Genomic DNA, 13,851 nt, shown 5'->3' with positions numbered 1-13,851 from the left:
TTTATTTCTTAATTTCAATCGCACGTACACTTCAAACTCTCCCTGTGACTGTATGTCACTGACAGATGCACATCCTGATCGCATACATTTATTTCAACCATTTAAAACCAATTTCCATATTAAATATTTTTACAGACTTCAATTGCAACAGATTTTTACTTTTAAATATATATACTTACATAGCTAACTAGACTTATAATGCTACATCTTACCCCAACACCCACACTACCAACCTGCAGTAAGAAAATAAACAGCTATGACGCAGCCAGTGCTTGCCACGTCAGAGCGCTTTTTTCCTTACTGTACTATTTGATTTTGTTTTCCGTGAAATCGGTTGATGTTTACACACTTTCGAGACAACAGTGTTGCGTATTAAAATTGGTTTTCATAAACTGAAATATGGTTTCTTTGGCTGCTATACGATAACTTAACGTTTGTTTGAGAGACTCAATATATTTTCAAAAGCTCACAAAGTATTGCAATCTGTTCTTTCACTATCTTTTCCTTTCATTATTTTAACTGACCTTACAGCTGCAAAGAACCTGAAATATAAGTGAGGGCACTTGTGAGAGGCGCCTGCGGTGAGCAGGCCTGAGCCAGCTTCATGAAACTGAACAGAACTCAACTTGTTGTACAGACAGTCCGTGACTGCAGAGCTCTGAGCTGTGTCACCTTCACAATTACTTTAGGAGCTTCCAGCTGTGAAGTTACTTTGTGCAGCTGGCTGCATAGCAGCCTCTTAGCTAAACTAACAGTTTCAGGCTGAATGAAGACGTGAGCTTGGCGTCCTGTGCTGCAGGAGACAGTACGAGCTACAAAGCAGGTTGAATATGCAGTCCCTCCTCCTGCCCCTGCAGACAACAGGTCTCCTGGGATTTCTAGTCCCTTTACCATGCAGCTGCAGTGGTTTGGCGTCCCGCGCTGCAGGACATAGTCAAGCGCTATATAGCGTGTAGAAGATGCGGTCCCTTCGTCTCCCCCAGCAGACAACAGGTCTTCTGGGATTTGTAGTCCCTTTACCAGGCAGCTGCAGTGGTGTGGCGTCCAGTGCTGCATTTGAGAGTCCGGCTCTATATAGCATGTAGAAGATGTGGCATATTGTTGGACTTGGCCCTTTTTGCAGGGTCATCCCTGAACTTTTTGCCTTCCTCCTATATTTTTTCTGACCTGTTGTTGGCTGTTTTATGACTCTGGGCACTTTACCACTGCTGATCAGTGCTAAAGTGCATATGCTTTCCCTATTGTAAATTATTGTACGAATTAGTGATTCCATGAGAAGTGTGGCTCAATGATTAGAGCGGCAGACCCTGATGCAGAGGTCTAGCCCGGGACCAGGGTTCAATTCCCCGCCTCGGCGGGTCTTGGGCTCAAAAATTCCACGGACCTGATAATTCTTGCCTCGGTGCCATTCCAATCATGGAGTCCCACTCTGCAACTCTGGGCAATAGCTTGCTTAATCTCCACAACGGCCCCCACAACGCTAAGGATGCCTGGCCTCCACCTTGGGGGTGCCCAGGAGTGGACGCCTCACAGGGAAAGCCAGGATGGGTTCCACAGCGGTATTCGTACAAGCGCCTTGCGACCCTTGCGGGTGAGTAGTGCGCTATACAAGTATCAATTTACATTTATTTGGTTTACTGTCAGGCCCCAGTAAAGTGCACTGAGTGTGCCCAGGGCTTGTAAATCCAAATGCTGCTAGTGGGCCTGCAGCACTGGTTGTGCCACCCACAGAAGCAGCCTTGTAAAATGTGTCTAAGGTCTGCCATTGCAGAACCTGCGTGCAGTCGGGTACCGTCATGCTGACTGGGCAAGGACACCCCCTTACCAGTCCCTAAACCTTCCCTTAACTTCATATTAGTCACCCCTATGGTAGGCTCAAGGGCAGGGTGCATTGTAAGTGTAAGGTAGGACAAGCCCTGATGTGTGTGGCATGTCCTAATAGTGAATTACAGCCATTTTCGTTTTTCACTATTATGAGGCTACCTGTTCTCATAGGCCAGAATGGGCTGCCGGAATTATTACACTCTATAACCCTAGCAGACTCAGGGAACATGGTAGAAACTCGAGTTTTATATGCCTGAACTCAGAATAATAAAATACATCTTTTAGCAAAGTTTATTTTAATGTTCTGTGTTTGCAAATACCACTTTTAGAAAGTTGGTATTTGCTTGCCTAACCATTTCAGCCCGCCTCTGCTCTGATGTGTATCTGCTGTCTGGTTTGTGTGAGTGACAGGGCTGGGGAATTCCAGGAGACAGTCTGGGCAGCCAGGTGGTGAATAGAAAGATTACACCAGGATGGGTGGGAGGAGTGCCCCTTGACTCTGAATAGGGCTGTGCTCTGCCACCACAATGCTGGCTCCACCTCCTGTGGAGCGTCTGATGTCTCTGCCCTGCACACTGAAAAGACAAGCCAAAGTCACCACAACAAAGTGCTCAAGAACTGGACTGAACAAGGCAAAGGCCCCCTGGCCTCAAAGAACAAAAGAAATGCAGTAGAAAGATAGGAGCCCTGCTCCTAAGAAATCAGATCCTGCTTGAACGACGAAGAACCTCTGCCCGACTAGAAGGACCTGGGAAAGCTGAAGGAGGAGTACTGTCCCTGACCTGGGGGACTGGCCTGCAGTGGGTGCCTTGCTGAGAAAGGAGAGGAAAAGACTGAAAGAGACTTAGCAGAACTTGTGCTTCAACCTAATCTCCAAGGGCTTGTGGGTGAGCTTGCCCCCTGAACGGAGTCCCAGGAATATTGGACTCCTCCTGCCTCAAGAGCCGCTGGACATTGCCTCAAAACTTGCCCTGCTGCTGGAGCCGCGATCGAAGTGCGACTCGAAACCCTGTTTGCTCTGCAGCCGTGTCCGTGGCTGCCCCACACCGTGTGGCTCCGCTCTGTACGAGCCGTAACCCGCAGTGTCCACTGCCGAGTGTTAGGTTCTAGCTGTAGCGTGCTGCGTGGAACTTCCATGTGGAGTTCCAGGGTGTGTGTGTTCGAGAAGTGAGGGAGGTGACAGTTGGGAAGAGACGAGGAGAGAGGGCTGATGTATTGGCTGTCCCCGTGTCCTGTTGGATTAATAAAGAAGATATTCAACTTACGATTCCTGAGACTTCTTTTCACTGGCGACGATCGGCCAGCAGGACATCCACGCGTGCAACCTTCAGTCTGCAGATGACGGAGGCCTGCAGATCGTTTTGCGCCAGGCAGCTTCCGTGTGCCGATGTCATCCTGAAGTATCTGGACAGCAGTGGGGCTACCATTTCGTGTGGATTTCTACAGTTTTGAGGTGTGTGACTTTATTTAACAATAGCGAGCGTCGTCTCGCGCCCTGCACTCACGCGCTCCTCCTCGCATTCAGCGTATGACGTATACGCGCTTCACGTCTTCAGCTGATTTCACTCGGTATTCGTAGCGCGTGTACTCGTTGCTTAGCAACGCGCGCATGAACACAATTTGCCGAGACAAGCAATAGCGCATTTCTGACTCAGCGATGCGCACGCTAACATAATTATACAGACTGTCTTCAAACTTCAACCTCAACTTAGCAGATTCCAATTAAAATTGCCAAAAAAAAAATTATATATATATTTTTTTTTATTTTGATTCGTGTTGTGCCATAATCACATCAACAGTTTACCCATCTTATGACAAAATATTTTTATTTATTTATTTATTTTGACATTCAACACGAACAATTATTTTATTTTGCTGTGGACTACTGTTGACAACATGCAACAATCCATATCTGCTCCTTCAGCATTTTCTCCGAGCTCTTCCTCTCCAGAGCTGGACTGGGAGAAATGGAAAGAAAGTTTTGAGGCATATCTCGACGCACTTGATGGCGATTCCTTCACACAAAAAAGGAAATTTTCAATTTTAAGACATTGTCTTGGATCCGAAGGTCGCACCATCCTTAAACATACCCCAAAAGTTGTAGTTTTTTGAGCGGAGATGAAGGTGATGGTGCGGAGGATCTGTATTCTACAGCTATCAAGTCTCTAGATAATAGATTCAAAGCATGCAAGAATATAACACTAGAAAGACACAAATTTAGGAAAAGAGCACAGCTCTCCGGTGAATCTGCTACTACCTATGTTGGCGCATTGCGAATTTTGGCTGAATCGTGCGATTATAAAAATGTTGAAGAAGAAATGATAAGGGATCAGTTGGTAGAAAAAACTAATAGCAAAAAGGTTCAAGAAGCTCTTTTAAACAAGCCTAATTTGTCCCTACAGAAAGCGCTCGAAATAGCTACAAGAATTGAAAGTACTTCTTCTCATTTGGAACAAATGTCTATCTCCAGTCCAGATAATCAAGCTCAAGCCGTCTCTTCTCTGAAATCCAAGCCAAATTCCTTCTCAAAAGATAAGAGCAAAGAGAAAAAAGATGGACAACTTAACACTGACAAAAACCCCAGAGCTAATAAGCGTTGGGAGTGTTACCGTTGCGGGAGTAATTCCCACCTGGGCAATGCCAAGTTTTGTCCTGCCCTCAATAAAACTTGCAGTAAATGTCAAAAGAAGGGACATTTTGCAAGTGCTTGCAGATCCATAGCAAGGCGCCCTGGAGCAAACCAAACACGTCATCCACAAGAAAGGTTATGAACATTGAGCAATCCTCGGACACATCCTCCTCTAGTGAAGAAGAACATATTTGTATGTTGTCTGACGCTCAAAATGCGGATGTGATTGCTATAATTGAGTCAGAGACTAAACGACCCATATGTATACTAACTGTAAATGGTATTAATATCAAAGTACTGGCGGATTCTGGGTCTCCATTTACTTTAATATCAGACAAAATATGGGAAGAACTTTTTGTAGCTAAAGGCCATGTGTTAAGACATTCTTTAGTAAAACCTATAGCGTATGGTGAAAAGAATATAAATGTTATAGGTGAATTTGATGCTAATTTATGTTTTAAGGGTAATAGTGCCAACACAATTGTTTATGTTGCTAAAGATGACACATGTCTTTTGAGTTGGAAGGACCAAGGTAATTTAGGAATTATCTTAGATCCTAGTGACCCTGAACAAGTGATATTAAAGAAAGATTTGGTTTTAGTACATGCACTTACGAATGAAACTTGGGTAAATACTCACCCTGAGATTTTTAATGATAAGCTAGGGTTAATTAAAGGCTTTAAACACAAAATTAGACTAGTTGAGGGAAGCAAACCGGTGGTGCATAAAGTTCGGAGAGTACCATTGGCCCCGCGTGAGGCACTTAAGAAAGAACTAGATAAACTCTGTGCTAGTGAAGTCATAGAGCCCATAGAATCTTCTGATTGGGTTTCCCCCATAGTTTTAGCGCGTAAGGCCAATGGTTCTCTTCGCATGTGTGTTGACCTTCGAGAATTAAATCGGAATATCTGGATTGATCAGCATCCTTTACCAAACATTACCGAAATGACTAGCACCCTCAAGAATGGGAAAAAGTTCAGTTTGTTAGACATGACCTCGGCCTATCACCAAGTTGAGTTGCATCCTGATTCGCGGCATTACACTGCTTTTATCACCCCAGAAGGTTTGTTTCAATTTAAACGCATGCCATTTGGTCTTGCATCTGCCTCTGCAGTTTTCCAAAGAATTGTCGAATGCATGTTTAAGAACATACCTAGGGTGATGGCGTTCCAGGATGACGTCTTGGTTTATGGTTCGGATCAAGGTCAACATGATGAGACGTTGTCTAAAGTACTCAATGTTCTAAAAGAAAAAGGTGTTACCTTAAGTGTAAACAAATGCAAAATGGACGTTTCCTCAGTGGATTATTTGGGGTATAAATTGTCTGAAAAAGGGATTGAACCAAAAGATAGCTTAGTTAGAGCCATAGAAAATTTCAGTACCCCAATGGACAAAGATCAATTGAGATCCTTTATGGGACTCGTTGAATTTTATGCTAGGTTCATTCCCACCTGCTCATCTAAAACTTTTCACATGAGGAATCTCCTTAAGAAGAGTGTCATTTTCAAATGGTATGAGGAATGCAATAAGGAATTTCAAAAGATTAAATATGAGGTTGCTCATGCTATTCCTCTGAAACCTTTTGATATCAATGACAGGACCATAATAATGACAGATGCTAGTCAGAAAGGTCTTGGCGCGGTTTTAATGCAGCGCAGGGATGGAAGGGAGGATGCTGTAGCTTTTGCTTCAAGAGGCCTAAAAGGTGCAGAAGGAACATACTCAGTAATAGAGCGAGAAGCTTTAGCTTGTTGGTGGGGAATTTTTCATTTTAAGCACTACCTATGGGGCTCTAAATTTACTGTGAGGGTTGATCACAAACCTTTGGTACAACTTTTCACTACAAAAGGAGCGGAGAGGGCAACACCCCGTATTGCGAAATGGCAATATAGACTGTTAGAACATAACTTTGAGGTGGAGTACGTTCCGGGGAAAAAGAACATAGTGGTGGATTGCCTGTCTAGGTTGCCAAGCATTGAGGACATAAAAGAAGTAGATGAGGTGGAGGAAGGAGACATATTTTGTTTTGCCATTTTTAATCCTTGTAGTGCCATTTCAGAAAATGAATGGAGAGAGGCTTACTCTAGTGATGTGGACATCAAGAGGGTGATGGACACAATTCATACAGGATGGAATAGTGAATCACCTCTTGATGATTCTATGGGTAAATTCAAACATATCTTTGATGAGTTGTCAGTAATTAATGGATTTTTATTTCGTTCGTCTTCTCTTGTAGTTCCTACAGCTATGAGGACTAAGGTTCTTACCCTGGGCCATGAAGGACATATAGGGATTCGTGCTATGAAGAGAAGGGTTAGAGAGCAATTCTGGTGGCCGGGTCTTGACAAACATGTTGAACATTTTGTTAGGGATTGTATGCAATGTGTTGTCAGCGACAAAACTCAGGTTACTGTTCCCAGTCCTGTTCAAGCTGTAGAAGTTCCTTCAAAACCATGGTCCAAGTTGGCTATTGATCTCATTGGTCCCTTAAAGTTGTCGGATCATGGTGTGTTGGAGTATGGTATCGTTGTTATGGATTATTACAGCCGTTGGCCAGAATTAAAGTTTGTGAAGGTTCCCTCAACGTCTTGCATCATAGAATTCTTAGAATTTCTTTTTGCAAGGGACGGGGTTCCTGATGAAATTGTTTCTGATAATGGTTGTCAATTCACTTCTTCGGAATTTGGTGAGTTTTTAAAATTCACAGACATAAAACATACCAAAACTTCTCTTTATCACCCTAGGAGTAACGGCCTTGTGGAAAGGTTCAATAGGGTGATTAAGGACAACATGCAGCTCTCGAAGGCTAGCAATCTAGATTGTAAAAAGGAACTTAAAAATTTGTTATGGGCTGTACGCACCACTCCCAATTCTGACACAAAAGTTTCTCCTTTTGTTTTACTCAGAGGTCGGATTCCTTCTTCTAAAATGTTGAGAGGATGGATGGGGGCTTTTAGCGTGCCAGTAACAAAATTACAAGAGGTTGACAAGAAAAGGGTTGAAGCTCAAAAAAAGTACATTCAATCCAGTACAAAACCGCTCAATGTGAAAGTGGGAGATTGGGTGCGTGTAAAGTGTTCCAGAATTGTACCTAAAGGATCATCAAAGTTTTCTCATCCTCAACTTGTAGTGAGGGTCAATAAAAGTGCTGTACAATTGGAAGATGGAAGGTGGTGGAATAGGGGCAAGATTTCTGTTTTCAACCACCACAATTCATCTTGTGTTGTTTGGCCTACTTCTTACCCTAGCCAAACCAGTACATGCCTCGATCCCCACATTCGTGAGCGTTCGTCTAGGTCAACAAGATTGCCTAGCAAGTTTCGTGATTATGAAATGTATTAGTGAACAATTTAATATCTTAGGTTTTAAGTTGTTAACCTTTGATTGTGGTAATATTAATGTATGTAATTTGTTTTCAGTTGTATAGGGGAAAGATGTGTTAGGTTCTAGCTGTAGCGTGCTGCGTGGAACTTCCATGTGGAGTTCCAGGGTGTGTGTGTTCGAGAAGTGAGGGAGGTGACAGTTGGGAAGAGACGAGGAGAGAGGGCTGATGTATTGGCTGTCCCCGTGTCCTGTTGGATTAATAAAGAAGATATTCAACTTACGATTCCTGAGACTTCTTTTCACCGGGCCACCTACACCCCGCTGCCCCCCATCCCCGTGAGCCACACTGCTCGTCTCGCCGCCCCTGCCGCTGGCAGTTAAGGACCGGAGCGCCCCGCAAGGAGAATCCGCCCTGGCGCCGCACTCCAGAACCGGAACCCGCAGCCGCGCACCAAAGGGTACGGCTCGGACGCTCGAGGCGTACCGGCCACCCCGTTCTGTGCCGCTGGGTTCAGATTGTCATCCCCGCTCCAAGGCACGACACGCATCCCGCGCCTCACAGTGAAGCTTCTACAACCCGGACCGTCCACTCTGCCCTGCAGCCCCGCCCAGATGCCCCAAACCGAGGTATCTACCCGAGCCGGGCCAGCACCGGAGGAGAGCTAACGCACGCTCCTGGGACACCTTCACCTGCGGCATCATCCGCGTCGACCCCTACGAACTTCAAAGGTAATGTGAGAGTCGCCCCTGACTGTGTGCGCATCGGACCCGCGAGTCCGCAACGTTTAGCTAACTCTTTTTTTTTATACGATCTTCCCCAAAAAGAACCGCACAGACAGCGCGAAGCGCACGGGACATAAAGATATGCATTTTTGTAACAAGGAACGCTTTTTCCTAAGATAGTATTGTGGCCTCCTTTTAAAAAGGTTATTTGGGTCTTGTGCTAAGCCTTTTATATAAAGAATACTTATTTTTATACAAACCCTGGTGTGGTGTCCATGTGTGGTGTTGTCACTGAGTTGCTGTGTGTATTTACAAATGCTTAACCCATAACGCTCTGAGATTAGCCTTGTCTGCTCGCGCCATGCAACCTAGAGGGTGAGCAGGGGTTATTTTAAAGAGTAAGTCCCTTGCCCTGACGAGAGGAGAGGGTCCCTGCTTGTCACAAGTACTTAACTGTGCCAACCAGAGACCCCCAATTCTAACACATATCCCCCTCCACCAGCAGACAACAGTTCTCCTGGGACTAATAGTCCCTTTAGCAGGCAGTCTGTTGACAGTGCGCATGGCTTTTTGTTGATGATTAATGCTTGCCACAATGGGGTGCTCTCCAGACCAGGCCGAATGGGGCTTTACGGGTGGTCAGTCATAGCTTCGATCCTGTGCCTTCCTGTCTCCTCTGATTCCGTACTCTTGCATGGACACGTACTGACTGGGTTGTTACTGCTTTGGCCTTTTACCATAGAGAGCAGAGCCACAGAAAGCACAGTTCCTAGAGACTGCCTGTCCCTAAGGGCGATTGCCAGGCTAAGGTGTCATGCACAGGAAATACATGCCTACTAAGAAATACTTTGCTTCGGGGGCGTTCCCACCACTGGTCCAAGAGTTCATTTACATTTGCTATCAGTCCACTCTCTCAAACTCAGATGCCTTTTTCAGCAACTTAAGTACTACAGCTGCCTCCAGGCCTCCTTCCTGTCATGCTGGTTCTCTCTCTTCCTACAATGTAGGATACAGACTTGGTATACATAATAACGTATCAAGTGTCTTTTCAGACACTGAAAGCCTCAATCTTATTAAAGACAGCATTACTCCTCCACTAACGTGACTATTAGTCTTAATGCTGTCCTTGTTGTTCAGAAATAAAGACTTGATAATAATTCCATGTTCGTCGGAAGACTGAGGACGTTATCCTGACAATAAATGCGTACATTAAATAAAGGTATACTTATCTACACTAGACGTAGGCGGAGACATAATGCAATAATTAATGATACACAATATAAGTTTGAGACTCTTATATTGATTCAGCACAAGTATTGTCAATTAAATTAACCTATAAGAAACAGGTATAGGATTTATCTTTTAGCAGAGTTTTCATTATTTCTCTAGAAGTTAGGAGTAGGAATTCATTTTTAAGATTCAAAGACCTCTTTTTTCAATGAGATAAATTAACAAAATGAAACTGTTCCGTTTATTATAATTGTATCGCTACTCTAAAGAGGTAGTGGATATTTAGGGATTGAGCACACTATATTATTATTTAAATCAATTGCTTTATGGAGAAATATTAAATATGAATGGCTATATATTTAACAGACACAAATCCTGTGACATAACCTTTAGTGTGATTTTGTACTAAGAAAATAATTAAATTAAATGTGCACAGGTTTAAAAGAATATCAATTAAGTGATCAATATAATCGTGTGGAAATGTATTGTGAATTCATACTATATATCTGGGATGTCATTCTCATTTACAATTGTTTTATCTTGAATGGTTTTCATGTTCTCTTTTTTGAGTGATAATTGACGTTTTAATTATAAAATGTTTGGTTTGTGTATGCATCATGGTCTTGAAGATACGGTCTCATGTGAAGCATGGTGAAACATATGATAACTGTTTGTCTCTTTGTCTTTTTTGGATAGAAAATATTGTTTCTGATAACCCAATAATCATGTAAACAATATTTTCGTGTTGCATAAACTAGGGCTCTGGCCAAGCTCAATAGGCTTTGGCTTTCCCACCCACGGGTGCCTGGACTAAGTTCAGTGCTTCATCGCTTAAACAGAATTCCAAGTTATTGTACCCCCCACACAACCCCACTGGGCATACGTGCCGTGTGGTGTCCGTGCCTTCTGGGTTACTAACAGTTCTGTGAAGGGGTCAGGGATGCAGTGGTAATTCAAACCCAATTTTATTCGTAAACATTGCACTCACAAGTACTGTACTAAGAAAATACACTATATATGTTTAAAAGTGTTTATTTCAACCGTCTAATCCTGTTGCTTAGTACTTGAATAATAACCACACAGAATATAATTAGAACAGCACTCATGTATGTTACTAGCAGCAAGAAGAATATGAACATTTGTAACAAGAGTGGGATGTTCCAAGGGGCTTAGCAACTGGAAGACTACTTCTATGTGCTACACTATGAGAGTTTGGAGTACCTAACTTGCATCTAAAGTTTCTTGGGACTCGGCACACTGCATACCTGTTCACATTGGAGAAGCTGTGACTATCAGACTTAAGCCAAGAAAGAGTGTTTCGTTGGAAGAAAAACACACATCAGCTGGGCTTAGTTCTGCTCCTCTCTGATTGGCTCTCGGCATAGGAACGGATGCTGCAGCCGTCTGGCAAGAGCTCTTGCGATAAACTGGGGCGAAGACCTCTCTAATTCAGTGGTCAATTCATGAGGTACCTTTAGTCTTAACCACTGACTTTTACTCTACATTGGGGGACTTCCCATTAATCTGAGACATAACTGCTTTGAACCAGCATGATGAAAATAGGTCTAACAAGACCACATGTTTATTTTTCACACTTACTGTCAGACCTTGAAAGGCAGATATCATGGAGATGGTAGCAGATGTACGTCGCCTTGTGTGGTAGCAAAGTTATTGTTTGGATAAACTGAAACCTTCACGAGTTCTCCGAAAGATAATGACATGACATGCTGCATATTGGCCAAACACAGACATGATAACGTTTTGGGAGTTTACAACAGTTGTGCATCTAGTTATTTATTTGGGAAAATAATATTGTCTGTGATAACCATATAATCATGTAAACAATGTTTAGGTAATATATGTATTTGTATTTTTGTGATTGAAGATTGTTCTAATGAAATATATTTGCTTCCAGAACGCTATCTATTACATTTTCTCTATAAATTGGACCTTACATTGTGGAGCATGTAAATAAAACAAAATGTACTCCCCCAAAATACTTTAGAACCTCTTTTAAGGCTCTAACAGTAGATGTAATACTGTTTGAAACAAGACGGTAGGGTTATGCTTGCTGGGTTGGTTGAAGTACATGCAGGTCACTGGCTCTCCCAGTCTGTTTCTTTCATTTCCGTAAATAGCCTGTTTTATGAGTGAAATGTTAAAGACACAATACATTAGAGCAGCGGTTCTTCACCTTTTCAATTCTGAAGCCCGGACTGAATCATTATTGCAATCCAGTCATTATTGGAAGCCAGGGACCCTCGGCCTAAGCTATTTTTTTGACATCAAAGCAATACTCAAAAATATAGACACAGGAATGCATGAAACAAGTTCTCAAATATTGAAATCATTTGTTTAATTCACAATCAAATATTGAAAAAGGTTCACAATTTTCAGTTTTGCTTCTTCATTCAAACATACTTTATTAATTGTATTTATTAATTTTAATATTATTTAATTTTGTAAAAACGTTTGCAGACCCCCTGAGTAGGCCTCGCAGACCCCCAGAGGTCCTTGGACTACAGGTTAAGAACCACTGCATCAGAGAACTAATTAGTGAGGGACAATACATATAAAAGAGAGTCAAACCACTATCCACAAAATTAAAGATAGTCAACTAAGTGTATTTAGTGAAATTAGGACTTTTCATCATTGACGCTGGTAAAATCTAGATTTTCTTGCAAGACTGGAGACTACCATTGTGCTATTTTAAAGCTGCTTAATAACAGAAGAAGCATGAACAATTAATTTTTTGAAAGTTTTGAAAGTGGAAGCTGAAAGCAATTAGCAGCTTTCAGAATGTTCTGTTATTGCAACCGTTTAGGAAGCTATGGCGCCCCTAGAGGAATGACCCCATGAAACAGTTTCTATCAATTTTAGATTGTTTCATGGACCAGGTAAACCATCTGGAAAGAATGGCAGAGGATACAGGACAATGACGTTTCCTAAAGTAAATAAAGATTTGAGAATCAAGCATTCTGAGACCTGATGTTCAAGCTTCTTACTCTTTAAGACATCTGCTACACAGAGATTTGATCGCTCAGGAAAGGCAGGATAATCCACTGCTGTTAATGTTTTGCGCAGCTGGAAATTGAGAACAGAATTCCAGGAGAACACTGCCTAGCCGAAGCATCAATAGGATTGCTGTTTGAAAAGCAAAAGCATGGTCAATTTGGTGATAGACCTATCAGAGAGAACGGGATTCTTAGGCCAGGCATTTAACACAATAAAGACTATGTTACCATATCATAACATTTGATATTACTTGCTTCTCTTCAGGAACATTATATAAAGACTGGCTGTCTCAAACAGAAAAAACTAGGACCCAGACTCCCTTGTAGAAAGCTCTCAGTGTATCAAGTACATTATTTATTGTTTTTACAAAAAGCAAACTCTCACTTTAGGAGTGTGAGAAGGTGGTTCTGACTATCTGAGACACCCGGACTTTTCCTCTATTTGAAAACCTGATTTTTTACCTTTTACTGGGGGAGCGCCTCGTAAGCTGGGACTCACCCACAGCGAACTCATGATGAAATGGACTGCATGTGGATTTCAATGGGGTCTGCCTTGTGAGATAAGGCTGCTACGCGGTGGTAAGGGGCACCGGACTGGTTACATCTGGACACGGGTGCACACGTGTGTGCACCCGTGTAAGGGCTGCGTGGGGGAGATACCTATTGTGCGCAGCCCAGGAGCTGGTACAGAGAGAATGGTGTGAAAGGGACTATGCAGAGTTGGGAGGTGACATGGAATAGGCCTTATAATGTGGGGAGACACATGTAAGGGATAGTCAGTGAGATTTACTGTTTCACTGTAGGAACACTCCATTATTCTCCTATGGAGACAGAGACCACATGGGGTAGTTTCAGTTCCCTGGGAATAAGTGGGGAGTGCCATCGCACTCCCCTGAGGCCCCGCCCGGCTGGCTGCGGAGTCCGTGTCTGCCTGCAGGAGCGAGCAGACCAAAATGACAGGCCGGCTCCTGTGGCAGCACGCAAGGGTGCTGGCCAGTTGGGAACATAGCGAGAGCAGCGGGGTGGCCACCTGAGCTGCTCTCCAACTTACCTGGATGCGGGGTGCCAGTGTGGGACTGGGCCCCCAAGAAAGTGGAAACGCGGCGT

This window comes from Triturus cristatus, chromosome 4_1 (assembly GCF_964204655.1).
Source record: "Triturus cristatus chromosome 4_1, aTriCri1.1, whole genome shotgun sequence".
Lineage (NCBI taxonomy): Eukaryota > Metazoa > Chordata > Amphibia > Caudata > Salamandridae > Triturus > Triturus cristatus.
Note: the sequence above shows the minus strand (reverse complement) of the source record.